The sequence below is a fragment of the Ranitomeya imitator genome, chromosome 8, assembly GCF_032444005.1.
Source record: "Ranitomeya imitator isolate aRanImi1 chromosome 8, aRanImi1.pri, whole genome shotgun sequence".
Classification (NCBI taxonomy): Eukaryota; Metazoa; Chordata; class Amphibia; order Anura; family Dendrobatidae; genus Ranitomeya; species Ranitomeya imitator.
This window is the reverse complement of record NC_091289.1, coordinates 112,219,194-112,235,285: the sequence shown is the minus strand read 5'-3', so window position 1 is coordinate 112,235,285 and position 16,092 is coordinate 112,219,194.

The window sequence follows — 16,092 nt, the reverse complement described above, 5'->3', positions numbered from 1 at the left end:
CCTGGAGTTGGCTAACTCGACCGCACCACGACGGGGCAAGCATAGGCGTCTCAGTGAAGTTGACACAACCCGGAAACAGCTGACGGTGCTGAAACCAGGCTTGGCACGAGGGAGTACCTGTGACAAGAACACTGCCGAGAACCAGCTGGCGGTGCTGGAACACGGATGCGTTGCCTTGCCTATTAAAGATTGTCTTCCTAGAGCCCCAACTAGCGGTGTTGGAGCAAAGGGTAAGCAGGGGGAGATGAGTGTAGGCCGAAGCCTGCACTGGAGGCAGCTTTGTGTCTGCGTTGCGTTTGCAGGACACTTTGCCGGCTACACACTGGGGGAACAGCTGGCGTTGCTGAACCCCACTAACACAATGGCGTGTGTTTTTCTCTGTGCAGCTAGCACTTGCGGGCAAAAACTAGCGATGTTAGAGCCCGTGTTGAAGCAGGAGGAGGAGGAGAGGAGCAGAGTGTAGGCCGAAGCTTAGTTGAACCAATTTCAAAGGAAACCTTTAACCCCCCCCTCAGGTGTTACAAAGTACAAGAGACACACCTTGTGCAGTATTAATGCTGCACAAGTGAAAGGTTGCTCTATTAATTTGTCTACTTGCACACGCTGAATGAAAGACATACACAATTTACCCCATTCTACAGTCAAACTGTAGTGGATGCGTGACTTGGTTTTTTGATGAGACGCAGCACAGGTGTCCAAAATAACGCCTTGGTGCTTGGAGCAGCTTCCTGAGCGTTGTTATTTGCTGTACAGGAGTCTGCGCTCTTGTGTTATCCCTTGGCAATGCCCTGTTAGCGCTGCCCATCTTATGACATCATTTCATGTTGGCCGGTGCGGTTAACGATGGCCATAAATCCCAGACCCACAGTGTCTTTTCATAAAGCCACACTGCGGTGCTGGGATTCGTGGCCTTGAGCAGTAAATATTTTGGCCGCTCACACACGTCCTTACACCTGCTTCAGACTGGGCGGCCTCTGCTGATCCCTTCTCGCATGCCGCGGCCATGAGGCTGCACAGTCTGAAGAAGGCTGAAGGAGATGAGTTAAGACAGGCGAAGATATGCACTGCTCGTGCCCATCAATCACACCCTCGCAGTCAAAATAATTAAGACAACGAGGAGCATTTTATTCAGGCAGGGCGGACGAACAGGCGCAAGTAGCCAACCAATGATGTCAGAAGACGGGAAGCGCTACCAAGGGGGGTGCTGCGTATCATTAGAAAGGAAAGTCACACCTCAGGGACAGTGGAATGGTCTCAAAGAGACACATTTTGTACGTGTTGAGTTCCACGTGGGCAAGGAGAAAACATCAGCCACCTTGTACAAATGCAGCAGTACTGCTGTACAAGGTGGCTGTTATACATAGAAACACCTGGGGGTGGGGGCCAGGCTCCCTTCAATTTCAGTTCATGTGCCTGCGTGGCGTTTGCAGGTCACGTTGCAAGCTGCACAGCAGGGGAACAGCTGGCGGTGCTGAACCCCACTAACACATTGGCTGGTGTTTTTCTCTGTGCAGCTAGCATTTCCGGGCAAAAACTAGCGGTGTTTGAGCCCAGGGTCAGCAGGAGGAGGAGGAGAGGAGCAAAGTGTAGGCCGAAGCCTGCACTGGTGGCAGCTTTTGGTCGGTTGTGCCAGCGTGGCTTGTGCTGGACACGATGCCGGCTACACAGCGGGGGAACAGCTGGCGTTGCTGAACCCCACTAACACATTGGCTGGTGTTTTTCTCTGTGCAGCTAGCATTTCCGGGCAAAAACTAGCGGTGTTTGAGCCCAGGGTCAGCAGGAGGAGGAGGAGAGGAGCAAAGTGTAGGCCGAAGCCTGCACTGGTGGCAGCTTTTGGTCGGTTGTGCCAGCGTGGCTTGTGCTGGACACGATGCCGGCTACACAGCGGGGGAACAGCTGGCGTTGCTGAACCCCACTAACACATTGGCTGGTGTTTTTCTCTGTGCAGCTAGCATTTCCGGGCAAAAACTAGCGTTGTTAGAGCCCAGGGTCAGCAGGAGGAGGAGAGGAGCAGAGTGTAGGCCGAAGCCTAGTTGAACCAATTTCAAAGGTTACCTTTAACCCCCCCTCAGGTGTTACAAAGAACAAGAGCCACTCCTTCTGCAGCATTAATGCTGCACAAGTAAAAGGTTGCTCTATTAATTTGTCTACTTGCACAAGCTGAATGCAACACGTAGACTATTTAGCCCATTATACTGTTTAACAGTAGTGGAGGCGTGACTTGTCTTTTTAAAGAAAAGCAGCACAGGTGTCGAAAACAACACCTTTTTGCATGGGCGCAGCTTCCTGAGCGTTGTTAGTTGCTGTACAGGAGTCTGCGCTCTTGTGATCCTTTGGCCATGCGCTGTGAGCGCTTCCTGTCTTATGACCTCATTTCATGTTGGCCGTTGCGGTTAGCGATGGACATGAATCCCAGACCCACAGTGTGTTTTTAAAAAATCACACTGCGGTGCTGGGATTCGTGCCCTGGTGCAGTAAATATGTTTGCCGCTCACACATGTCCTTACACCTGCTTCAGACTGGACGGCCTCATCTGATCCCTTATCGCCTGCCGAGGCCATGAGGACACCCAGTCTGAAGAAGGCGGAAGGAGATGAGTGAACACAGGCAAACATATGCACTGCACATGCCCATCAATCACACCCTCGCTGTCCAAAAAAATAAGACACCGAGGGGCGTTGTTTCGAGCAGGGGAGATGCACAGGCGCAGCCAGCTAACCAATGATGTCAAAAGACGGGCAGCGCTAACAAGGGTGGTGCTGCGTGTCATTACAAAGGAAAGTCACACCTCAGGGACATTGTAATGGTCTCTAATGAGAAACATTTTCTACGTGTTGAGTTCCACGTGGGCAAGGAGAAAAAGTCAGCCACCTTGTACAAATGCAGCAGTACTGCTGTACAAGGTGGCTGTTATACATAGAAACACCTGTGGGTGGGGGGCAGGCTCCCTTCAATTTCAGTTCATGTGCCTGCGTGGCGTTTGCAGGTCACGTTGCAAGCTACACAGCAGGGGAACAGCTGGCGTTGCTGAACCCCACTGACACATTGACTGGTGTTTTTCTCTGTGCAGATTGCATGTCCGGGCAAAAACTAGCGGTGTTAGAGCCCAGGGTCAGCAGGAGGAGGAGGAGAGGAGCAAAGTGTAGGCCGAAGCCTGCACTGGTGGCAGCTTTTGGTCGGTTGTGCCAGCGTGGCTTGTGCTGGACACGATGCCGGCTACACAGCGGGGGAACAGCTGGCGGTGCTGAACCCCACTAACACATTGGCTGGTGTTTTTCTCTGTGCAGCTAGCATTTCCGGGCAAAAACTAGCGGTGTTTGAGCCCAGGGTCAGCAGGAGGAGTAGAGGAGCAGAGTGTAGGCCGAAGCCTAGTTGAACCAATTTCAAAGGTTACCTTTAACCCCCCCCCTCAGGTGTTGCAAGGTACAAGAGCCACACCTTGAACAGCATTAATGATGCACAAGTCAAAGGTTGCTCTATTTAATTTTGCTCCTTGCACACGCTGAATTAAACACGTACACTATTTAGCCCATTATACTGTCAAACAGTAGTGGAGGCGTGACTACTAGTCTTTTTAAGGTGACGCAGCACAGGTGTACAAATTTACACCTAGGTGCTGTGCGCAGATTCCTTACCGTTGTTATTTGCAGTACAGGAAACTGCGCTCTTGTGTTATCCCTTGGCAATACCCTGTTAGTGCAGGCCGTCTCATGACCTCATTTCATGTTGGCCGCTGCGGTTAACGATGGCCATAAATCCCAGACCCACAGTGGCTTTTCATAAAGTCACACTGCGGTGCTGGGATTCGTGGCCTTGTGCAGTAAATATGTTCGCCGCTCACACATGTCCTTACACCTGCTTCAGACTGGGCGGCCTCAGCTGATCCCTTATCGCATGCCGCGGCCATGAGGCCGCACAGTCAGAAGAAGGCGGAAGGAGGGGAGTGAAGACAGGGGAACATATGCACTGCTCGTGCCCATCAATCACACCCTCGCAGTCAAAATATATGAGACAACGGGGGGCGTTGTGTCGGGCAGGGGGACGCACAGGCACAGCCAGCCAACCAATGATGTCAGGAGACGGGCAGCGCTAACAATGGGGGTGCTGCGTGTCATTAAAAAGGAAAGTCACACCTCAGGGACATTGTAATGGTCTGTAATGAGACACATTTTGTACTTGTTGAGTTCCACGTGTGCAAGGAGAAAAAGTCAGCCACCTTGTACAAATGCAGCAGTACTGCTGTACAAGGTGGCTGTTATACATAGAAACACCTGGGGGGGTGGGGGGCAGGCTCCCTTCAATTTCAGTTCATGTGCCTGCGTGGCGTTTGCAGGACACGTTGCCAGCTACACAGCAGGGGAACAGCTGGCGGTGCTGAACCCCACTAACACATTGGCTGGTGTTTATCTCTGTGCAGCTAGCATGTCCGGGCAGAAACTGGCGTTGTTTGAGCCCAGGGTCAGCAGGAGGAGGAGAGGAGCAAAGTGTAGGCCGAAGCCTGCACTGGTGGCAGCTTTTGGTCAGTTGTGCCAGCGTGACTTGTGCTGGACACGTTGCCGACTACACAGCAGGGGAACAGCTGGCGTTGCTGAACCCCACTAACACATTGGCTGGTGTTTTTCTCTGTGCAGCTAGCCGTTCCGGGCAAAAACTAGCGGTGTTTGAGCCCAGGGTCAGCAGGAGGAGTAGAGGAGCAGAGTGTAGGCCGAAGCCTAGTTGAACCAATTTCAAAGGTTACCTTTAACCCCCCCCCTCAGGTGTTGCAAGGTACAAGAGCCACACCTTGAACAGCATTAATGATGCACAAGTCAAAGGTTGCTCTATTTAATTTTGCTCCTTGCACACGCTGAATTAAACACGTACACTATTTAGCCCATTATACTGTCAAACAGTAGTGGAGGCGTGACTACTAGTCTTTTTAAGGAGACGCAGCACAGGTGTACAAATTTACACCTAGGTGCTGTGCGCAGATTCCTTACCGTTGTTATTTGCAGTACAGGAAACTGCGCTCTTGTGTTATCCCTTGGCAATACCCTGTTAGTGCAGGCCGTCTCATGACCTCATTTCATGTTGGCCGGTGCGGTTAACGATGGCCATAAATCCCAGACCCACAGTGGCTTTTCCTAAAGTCACACTGCGGTGCTGGGATTCGTGGCCTTGTGCAGTAAATATGTTCGCCGCTCACACATGTCCTTACACCTGCTTCAGACTGGGCGGCCTCAGCTGATCCCTTATCGCATGCCGCGGCCATGAGGCCGCACAGTCAGAAGAAGGCGGAAGGAGGGGAGTGAAAACAGGGGAACATATGCACTGCTCGTGCCCATCAATCACACCCTCGCAGTCAAAATATATGAGACAACGGGGGGCGTTGTGTCGGGCAGGGGGGACGCACAGGCACAGCCAGCCAACCAATGATGTCAGGAGACGGGCAGCGCTAACAATGGGGGTGCTGCGTGTCATTAAAAAGGAAAGTCACACCTCAGGGACATTGTAATGGTCTGTAATGAGACACATTTTGTACGTGTTGAGTTCCACGTGGGCAAGGAGAAAAAGTCAGCCACCTTGTACAAATGCAGCAGTACTGCTGTACAAGGTGGCTGATATACATAGAAACACCTGTGGGTGGGGGGCAGGCTCCCTTCAATTTCAGTTCATGTGCCTGCGTGGCGTTTGCAGGTCACGTTGCAAGCTACACAGCAGGGGAACAGCTGGCGTTGCTGAACCCCACTGACACATTGACTGGTGTTTTTCTCTGTGCAGATTGCATGTCCGGGCAAAAACTAGCGGTGTTAGAGCCCAGGGTCAGCAGGAGGAGGAGGAGAGGAGCAAAGTGTAGGCCGAAGCCTGCACTGGTGGCAGCTTTTGGTCGGTTGTGCCAGCGTGGCTTGTGCTGGACACGATGCCGGCTACACAGCGGGGGAACAGCAGGCGGTGCTGAACCCCACTAACACATTGGCTGGTGTTTTTCTCTGTGCAGCTAGCATGTCCGGGCAGAAACTGGCGTTGTTAGAGCCCAGGGTCAGCAGGAGGAGGAGAGGAGCAAAGTGTAGGCCGAAGCCTGCACTGGTGGCAGCTTTTGTTCTGTTGTGCCAGCGTGGCTTGTGCTGGACACGTTGCCGACTACACAGCAGGGGAACAGCTGGCGGTGCTGAACCCCACTAACACATTGGCTGGTGTTTTTCTCTGTGCAGCTAGCATTTCCTGGCAAAAACTAGCGGTGTTTGAGCCCAGGGTCAGCAGGAGGAGTAGAGGAGCAGAGTGTAGGCCGAAGCCTAGTTGAACCAATTTCAAAGGTTACCTTTAACCCCCCCCTCAGGTGTTGCAAGGTACAAGAGCCACACCTTGTGCAGCATTAATGCTGCACAAGTGAAAGGTTGCTCTATTTGTTTTGCTCCTTGCACACGCTGACTAAAACACGTACACTATTTAGCCCATTATACTGTCAAACAGTTGTGGAGGCGTGACTTGTCTTTTTAACGAGACGCAGCACAGGTGTCAAAATTTGCACCTAGGTACTGGGCGCAGATTCCTGAGCGTTGTTATTTGCTGTACAGGAGTCTGCGCTATTGTGATCCCTTGGCCATGCGCTGTGAGCGCTTCCTGTCTTCTGACCTCATTTCATGTCGGCCGTTGCGGTTAGCGATGGACATGAATCCCAGACCCACAGTGTGTTTTCAAAAAATCACACTGCGTGGCTGGGATTCGTGGCCTTGTGCAGTAAATAGGTTTGCCGCTTACACATGTCCTTACACCTGCTCCAGACTGGGCGGCCTCAGCTGATCCCTTATCGCCTACCACGGCCAGGAGGCCGCACAGTCTGAAGAAGGCGGAAGGAGATGAGTGAACACAGGCAAACATATGCACTGCACATGCCCATCAATCACACCCTCGCTGTCCAAAAAAATAAGACACCGAGGGCCGTTGTTTCGAGCAGGGGAGATGCACAGGCGCAGCCAGCTAACCAATGATGTCAAAAGACGGGCAGCGCTAACAAGGGTGGTGCTGCGTGTCATTACAAAGGAAAGTCACACCTCAGGGACATTGTAATGGTCTGTAATGAGACACATTTTGTACGTGTTGAGTTCCACGTGGGCAAGGAGAAAAAGTCAGCCACCTTGTACAAATGCAGCAGTACTGCTGTACAAGGTGGCTGATATACATAGAAACACCTGTGGGTGGGGGGCAGGCTCCCTTCAATTTCAGTTCATGTGCCTGCGTGGCGTTTGCAGGTCACGTTGCAAGCTACACAGCAGGGGAACAGCTGGCGTTGCTGAACCCCACTGACACATTGACTGGTGTTTTTCTCTGTGCAGATTGCATGTCCGGGCAAAAACTAGCGGTGTTAGAGCCCAGGGTCAGCAGGAGGAGGAGGAGAGGAGCAAAGTGTAGGCCGAAGCCTGCACTGGTGGCAGCTTTTGGTCGGTTGTGCCAGCGTGGCTTGTGCTGGACACGATGCCGGCTACACAGCGGGGGAACAGCAGGCGGTGCTGAACCCCACTAACACATTGGCTGGTGTTTTTCTCTGTGCAGCTAGCATGTCCGGGCAGAAACTGGCGTTGTTTGAGCCCAGGGTCAGCAGGAGGAGGAGAGGAGCAAAGTGTAGGCCGAAGCCTGCACTGGTGGCAGCTTTTGTTCTGTTGTGCCAGCGTGGCTTGTGCTGGACACGTTGCCGACTACACAGCAGGGGAACAGCTGGCGGTGCTGAACCCCACTAACACATTGGCTGGTGTTTTTCTCTGTGCAGCTAGCATTTCCGGGCAAAAACTAGCGGTGTTTGAGCCCAGGGTCAGCAGGAGGAGTAGAGGAGCAGAGTGTAGGCCGAAGCCTAGTTGAACCAATTTCAAAGGTTACCTTTAACCCCCCCCTCAGGTGTTGCAAGGTACAAGAGCCACACCTTGTGCAGCATTAATGCTGCACAAGTAAAAGGTTGCTCTATTTGTTTTGCTCCTTGCACACGCTGACTAAAACACGTACACTATTTAGCCCATTATACTGTCAAACAGTTGTGGAGGCGTGACTTGTCTTTTTAACGAGACGCAGCACAGGTGTCAAAATTTGCACCTAGGTACTGGGCGCAGATTCCTGAGCGTTGTTATTTGCTGTACAGGAGTCTGCGCTATTGTGATCCCTTGGCCATGCGCTGTGAGCGCTTCCTGTCTTCTGACCTCATTTCATGTCGGCCGTTGCGGTTAGCGATGGACATGAATCCCAGACCCACAGTGTGTTTTCAAAAAATCACACTGCGTGGCTGGGATTCGTGGCCTTGTGCAGTAAATAGGTTTGCCGCTTACACATGTCCTTACACCTGCTCCAGACTGGGCGGCCTCAGCTGATCCCTTATCGCCTACCACGGCCAGGAGGCCGCACAGTCTGAAGAAGGCGGAAGGAGATGAGTTAAGACAGGCGAACATATGCACTGCTCGTGCCCATAAACCACACCCTCGCTGACAAAATAAATATGACAACGAGGGGCGTTGTTTCTAGCAGGGCGGATGCACAGGCGCAGCCAGCTAACCATGATGACAAAAGACGGGAAACGCTACCAAGGGGGGTGCTGCGTATCATTACAAAGGAAAGTCACACCTCAGGGACAGTGGAATGGTCTCAATGAGACACATTTTGTACGTGTTGAGTTCCACGTGGGCAAGGAGAAAAAGTCAGCCACCTTGTACAAATGCAGCAGTACTGCTGTACTAGGTGGCTGTTATACATAGAAACACCTGGGGGGGTGGGGCCAGGTTCCCTTTTAATTTCAGTTCCTGTGCCTGCATGGCGTTTGCAGGTCACGTTGCCGGCTACACAGCAGGGGAACAGCTGGCGTTGCTGAACCCCACTAACACATTGGCTGGTGTTTTTCTCTGTGCAGCTAGCACTTCCGGGCAAAAACTAGCGGTGTTTGAGCCCAGGGTCAGCAGGAGGAGGAGAGGAGCAGAGTGTAGGCCGAAGCCTGCACTGGTGGCAGCTTTTGTTCTGTTGTGCCAGCGTGGCTTGTGCTGGACACGTTGCCGACTACACAGCAGGGGAACAGCTGGCGGTGCTGAACCCCACTGACACATCACCTAGTGTTTTTTTCTGTGTAGACAACACTTCCAGGTGGCAACTGACAGTGTTGAAACCCAGGGAATCAAAGAGGAGCAGAGTGTAGGCCGAAGCCTGCAGTGGAGCAAGTTGAAAGGGAACCTTTAACCCCCCCCCCCAGGCATTTGTTGCTGAAAGAGCCATCTTGTACAGCAGTAATACTGCACATGGAAAATGGTGGCTCCGAAAATTATGCTCCTTGCAAACGCTGAAGTACACACTCATATAATGTGTCCCCTCACACCGTCAAACCATCCCGGAAGTGGGACTTTCCTTTGTAATGTGACACAGCACAGCCGTCATTCCAACCCCCTTGGTGCCGGGCACCACCTCCTCAACGTTGTTTGGTTCTGTCACGGAGCCCGCACTGTAATGTTATCCCTTGGCCATGCACAGTTAGCGGTGCCCGTCTTCTGACATCATGTAGGTGTCAGGCTGGCAGTGCCTGTGCGTCCAAGCTGCCCGAGATCCAACCTTGCAGTGTCATCTAATGTAGTCCCACTGCGGGCCAGGGATCCATGGGCATGCGCAGTGCATATCATCGCCTCTCACTCACCTCCTTCCTGCTTCTTCAGACTCTGCGGCGTCACGGCCGTGGCATGCTATTAGGGATCAGCTGACGCCGCCTAGTCTGAAGAAGCGTGAAGAAGGGGAGTGAGAGGCTAGTATATGCACTGCGCATGGCCATGGATACCAGGCCCACTGTGGGATCACATTAGACGACACTGCGAGGTGTGATTTCGGGCAGCGTGGACGCACAGGCGCAGCCAGGACGACAACAAATGATGTCAGAGGACGGGCAGCGCAAACTGTGCATGGCCAAGGGATAACATAACAGCGCAGGGTCCATGACGGAATCAAACAACGCTAAGGAGGCAGCGCACGGTGCCAAGGGGGTAGCAATGACGGCTGTGCTGTGTCACATTACAAAGGAAAGTCCCACCTCCGGGACGGTTGGACGGTGTGAGGGGACACATTACATGAGTGTGTAGTTCAGCGTTTGCAAGGAGCATAATTTCAAGAGCGACCTTTCCCTTGTGCAGTATTAGTGCTGCACATGGTGGCTCTTTCAGTAACAAACGCCTAGGGGGGGGGGGGGGACAGGTCCCCTTACATTTTAGTTGTGCCAGCGTGGCGGTCGCATGACACGTTGCCGGATACACAGCTGGGGATCAGCTGACGTTACTGAACCCCAATAACAGAGGAGCGACTGTTGACTGTGCACACAGCACTTCCAGGCACCAACTGGCGGTGTTAGAGCCCAGGGACAGCAGGAGGAGCAGATTGGAGGTATTGCCGCACACACAGCTGGGGATCAGCTGACGTTACTGAACCCCAATAACAGAGGAGCGACTGTTGACTGTGCACACAGCACTTCCAGGCACCAACTGGCGGTGTTAGAGCCCAGGGACAGCAGGAGGAGCAGAGGAACAGAGTGTAGGCCGAAGCCTGATTGGAGCAAGTTGAAAGGAAACCTTTAACCCCCCCCCCCAAGACGTTTGTAGCTGAAAGAGCCATGTTGTGCAGCACTAAGGATGCAAAAGGAAAAGGTTGCTCTTTTAATTATGCTCCTTGCAAACACCGAAGTAAACACTAAAAATGTGTCCCTTTATACCGTTAAACCGTTCCGGAGGTGCGAATTTCCTTCGTAATGGGACACAGCACAGCTGTCATTCCTATCCCCTTGATGCCGTGCGCTGCCTCCTCAGCGTTGTTTTAAGCTGCCACGGAGCCTGCGCTGTTCTGTTAGCCCTTGGCCATGCCCAATTAGCGCTGCCTGTCTTCTGACATAATTTGGTGTCAGGCTGTCAGTGCCTGTGCGTCCACGCTGCTCCAGATCCCACCTCGCAGTCTCATCTAACGTAATCCCACTGCGGGCCTTGGAACCATGGGCATGCACAGTGCATAACCTCGACTCTCACTCCCCTCCTTCCCTCTTCTTCAGACTGTGCGGTGTCACGGCCGTGGCATGCTAGGGATCAGCTGACGGCGCACAGTCTAAAGAAGGCGGAGGGAAATGAGCGAGAGCCCGAGGGGAAGATATGCACTGCGCATGCCCATGGATCCCAGGCCCGCAGTGTGACTCAATCAGAAGACACTGCGAGGCGGGATCTCGGGCACCGCGGCCGCACAGGCGCAGCCAGCCTGACACCAAATTATGTCAGAAGACAGGCAGCGCAAATAGGGCATGCCCAAGGGATAACAGAACAGCGCAGGCTCCGTGACAGCTTAAAACAACGCTGAGGAGGCAGCGCATGGCACCAAGGGGGTAGGAATGACGGCTGTGCTGCGTCACATTACGAAGGAAAGTCCCAGCTCCGGGACGGTATAACGGTATCAGTGAACACATTTTATAAGTGTTAAGTTCTGCGTGTGCAAAGAGCTAAAAAAAAAGAGCTACCTTTTCCTTGTGCAGCATTACTGCTGCACAAGATGGCTCTTTCAGTAACAAACGACGGGGGGGGGGCGGGGGACAGGTTCCCTTACATTTAGGTTGTTGTGCCAGCGTGGCGGTCGCAGGACACATTGCCGGCTACACAGCTGGGGATCAGCTGACGTTACTGAAACCCAATAACACTGGGTCGTATGTTTTTACTGTGCAGCCTGCACTTCTGAGCCGCAACTGGCGGTGTTGGAGCCCAGGAATAGCAGTTCAGGTGGTAGAAAGATGAACACAGCAGGAGACCTGGATGACACCCAATTACTTAATCAGGCAGAGGAGTGGCAAATTCCTGCGAGATCCAGGCCTGGTTCATTTTCAGGAAAGTAAGCCGGTCAACGTTATCGGAGGATAGTCGCATGCGACGGTCTGTTAGTACACCACCTGCGGCACTAAAGACACGTTCCGATAAGACACTAGCCGCAGGGCAAGCCAGCACCTCCAATGCATACTGGCTTAGCTCTGGCCATGTATCCAGCTTAGAGACCCAAAACTTGAACGGGGAAGAGCCGTCTGGGAGTACAGTAAGAGGGCAAGCCATGTAGTCTGTCACCATCTGACGGAACCGTTGCCTCCTGCTGACTGGAGCCGCCGGTGATGGTGTAGACATTTGGGGCGGGCACACAAAAGTGTGCCAGAGTTGTGCCATACTGGGCTTGCCTTGGGCAGAGGCACTGCTTCTGCTCCCTCTTTGGGCAGAGCCTCCCCCACTGCCTCGACGCACTGAGCTGCTTTGTAAAGCACTAGCAGCACTCCTCTCAGTTGGACAGGAGAAGATGATGGAATTCACCAGTGTGTCGTGGTACTCCCGCAATTTACGCTCCCGGGTCAACGCAGGGATGAGGTTTTGGACGTTGTCCCGGTAGCGAGGATCGAGGAGGGTGAACACCCAATAATCAGGCATGTTGAGAATGTGGTCGATGCGGCGGTCGTTTCTCAGGCACTGCAGCATGAAATCCACCATGTGCTGCAGAGTGCCAACCGGCCCAGAAACGCTGTCCCCTGCTTGAGACATGATCTCTGCCCGCTCGTCATCACCCCACCCTCGCTGTACACACTGACCACTGGACAATTGTGTCGCTCCCTCCTCTGGACGGAGCTCTTCCTCCTCCATTGACTCCTCCTCATCCTCCTCACAAATTGGCCCCTGCGTACCCCTTTGTGAGGAACCACGTGGCGCTGACTCTCCAGAAGCTGATGGAAAAGGTGACTCCTCATCCTCCACCTCTTCCACCACATCATCCCTTAACCCTTGCAAAGTTTGCTGAAGCAGGCAGATAAGGGGGACAGTCATGCTGACTAGTGCATCATCTGCACTTGCCATCCGCGTGGAATAATCAAAAGGACGCAAAACCTGGCAGACGTCCTTCATAGTGGCCCACTCTGTGGTTGTGAAGTCTGATCGGCGCTGACTGCGACTTCTTTGCGCCTGATGCAGCTGGTACTCCATAACTGCTTGCTGCTGCTCACACAACCGCTCCAACATATGTAACGTGGAATTCCACCGGGTAGGTAGGTCACATATGATGCGGTGTTCCGGAAGGCGGAATCGGCGCTGCAGAGCAGCAATGCGGGATCTGGCCAAGCTGGAACGCCGCAAGTGAGCACACTCTAGGCGGACCTTGTGCAGCAGGGCATCAAGATCCGGATAGTCCCTCAGAAAACTCTGCACAACCAAATTGAGCACATGTGCCAGACATGGGATGTGAGTGAGGTTGCCAAGGGCCAAAGCTGCCACCAGATTTCGGCCATTGTCACACACTACCATGCCTGGCTGGAGATTCGCTGGCAGTAACCACACATCGCTCTCCTGCTTTATGGCATTCCAGAGCTCCTGCGCTGTGTGGCTTCGATGCCCCAATGAAACTAGTTTCAAGACGGCCTGCTGACGTTTGGCCACGGCTGTGCTCATGTCGGTCATAGGTAAACGTTCACGGGTCCATGTGGGGGTGGACTGTGACGGATCCTGCAGAGAGGAATCAGAGGAACTGGTGTAAGAGGAGGAGTCGATGCGTACAGACTGGATTCCTGCAATCCTTGGAGTGGGCAGGACACGTCCTGCGCCACTCGCACGATCTGTACCTGGCTCAACAACATTAACCCAATGGGCAGTGAGGGAAACATATCGCCCCTGTCCATGCTGACTGGTCCACGCATCGGTGGTGAGGTGGACCTTGCTACTGACGGCGTTCAGTAGCGCATGTTTTATGTTTGCCTCAACATGCCTGTGCAGGGCAGGGACAGCCTGCCTGCTGAAGTAAAAGCGGCTGGGCACCTTGTACTGTGGGACTGCCAATGCCATCAAGTCACGGAAGCTGTCAGTCTCCACCAGCCTGAACGAGAGCATTTCCAGGGACAACAGTTTGGCAATGCCTGCATTCAGAGCCTGTGCTCGGGGGTGGTTGGCCGAGAATGCCCGCCTTTTCTCCCATGCCTGTACTACCGATGGCTGTAGAGTAGACTGGGAGTGTGAGGATGACTGGGAAGGTGGTGCTGTGGGTGGAATTACACAAGGTCTCTGGGAGGAAGCCAAACCAGCTGTGCGTGAGCTGGAGGAAGAGGCAACACGAGCTGAAGAGGTGGTAGCTGCCGCTGTTGGTTGGCCTACATCTTCAGTGTGTTTCTGTAACTCCACCGCGTGCCTGGTCCGCACATGTTTCCACATATTTGTGGTATTGAGGTTGCTGACATTTTTCCCTCTTTTTACTTTATGATGACACAGCTTGCATTTGACAAAACAAATGTCATCTGCAACTGTGTCAAAAAAGGACCAGGCACTGCAAGTCTTGGGAGCGCCCTTTTTGGCTTTGGAAAGAGACAGGCTCCTAACGGGTGCCAAAGTGGAGGCTACAGGCTCCGCAGTCTTCCCCCTCCCTCTCCCTCTTTGGCCCGTAAGAGGAAGCTCTTCCTCTGAGCTGCTCCCACCACCTTCCTGTTCCTCACGCCACGATGGGTCAAGGACCTCATCATCTCCACTACCCTCTGCCACCAACTGCTCCTCCTGGGTAGTCTCAGCAGCACAGTACGCACGAGAAAGCGGCACCTGAGTTTCATCATCAGATGCGTACTGCGCTGTGGTCACCGGAGGCACTGGCCCACCTGCCTCTTCAGAGTCAGAGAGAAAAAGGTGTTGGGCATCACTGCACACTGCCTCTTCTTCCATTTCTCCAATGCTGCTTGGCTGGCCCCCTGTTTCCAAGCCAAGAGATTCAGAGAACAGAAGTAGAGACGGCTCCTGTCCTGGGCTCTCTGACTGCCTGGCCAATTTGGCAGGTGGTGAAGAGACAGATGGCTGCTCTCCAGTGCTCTGTGCCTGAGAGGATGTGGCACTAACTGAAGTCAATGCCGAGGCGTTAGCTGCCATCCACCCGACAACGGCTTCAATTTGGTCTTCACGCAGCAGCGGTGCACGGCGCTCTCCGACAAAGCTGCGCATGAAGGACTGTTCCCTGCTGAAACTGAGTGACGACGAGTCACCGGCGCCCGCAGCAGGCACAGAATCACCACGTCCTCTCCCTGCTCCTCTCCCTGCTCCGCGCCCACGCCCACGTGCCTTACTCCCTGCCCTCTTCATCTTGGTTGACAGATAAAGATAAGCAGAAAAGTACTAAGGCCTTAGTGTGCTTATTCCTGTAATGCTCCTCCTAACAGGTGTAAGAAACACTAATGTTGTAAATTGTGGACTAAACTTTATTATTTTTCAAATGTGGCCTACACAAGTGTAAGTTGTGTTTGGTGAACTTAACCTTTTTTTTGGTGCAGATCGGGCTACAGAGCTAGTTTAAATCACACGGAGACCGTGCAGACAGCCGTAAACGGCGCTGCAAGGCCAAGAAACCCTCCTCTAGGTTATCCTATATAGTGTTTTTCCACTATTTAGCTGGATACAAGTGGAAAGACACTAATAGGAATTTTTTTTTTCAAATTTTAAACTGGCTGCACTATTTGAAAAAAAGGAAATTGTTTTTCAAGGTATGAGGCAGTAACGCACCCTGAGCTGAATCCAACCGGCTATGGCTGCACACAGACTACAGGGCGAGCTGGGCTCACACGGAGACCGTGCAGACAGCCGTAAACGGCGCTGCAAGGCCAAAAAACCCTCCTCTAGGTTATCCTATATAGTGTTTTTCCACTATTTAGCTGGATACGAGTGGAAAGACACTAATAGGAATTTTTTTTTTCAAATTTTAAACAGGCTGCACTATTTGAAAAAAAGGAAAATTTTTCTCAAGGTATGAGCCAGTAACGAACCCTGAGCTGAATCCAACCGGCTATGGCTGCACACAGACTACAGGGCGAGCTGGGCTCACACGGAGACCGTGCAGACAGCCGTAAACGGCGCTGCAAGGCCAAAAAACCCTCCTCTAGGTTATCCTATATAGTGTTTTTCCACTATTTAGCTGGATACGAGTGGAAAGACACTAATAGGAATTTTTTTTTTCAAATTTTAAACAGGCTGCACTATTTGAAAAAAAGGAAAATTTTTCTCAAGGTATGAGCCAGTAACGAACCCTGAGCTGAATCCAACCGGCTATGGCTGCACACAGACTACAGGGCGAGCTGGGCTCACACGG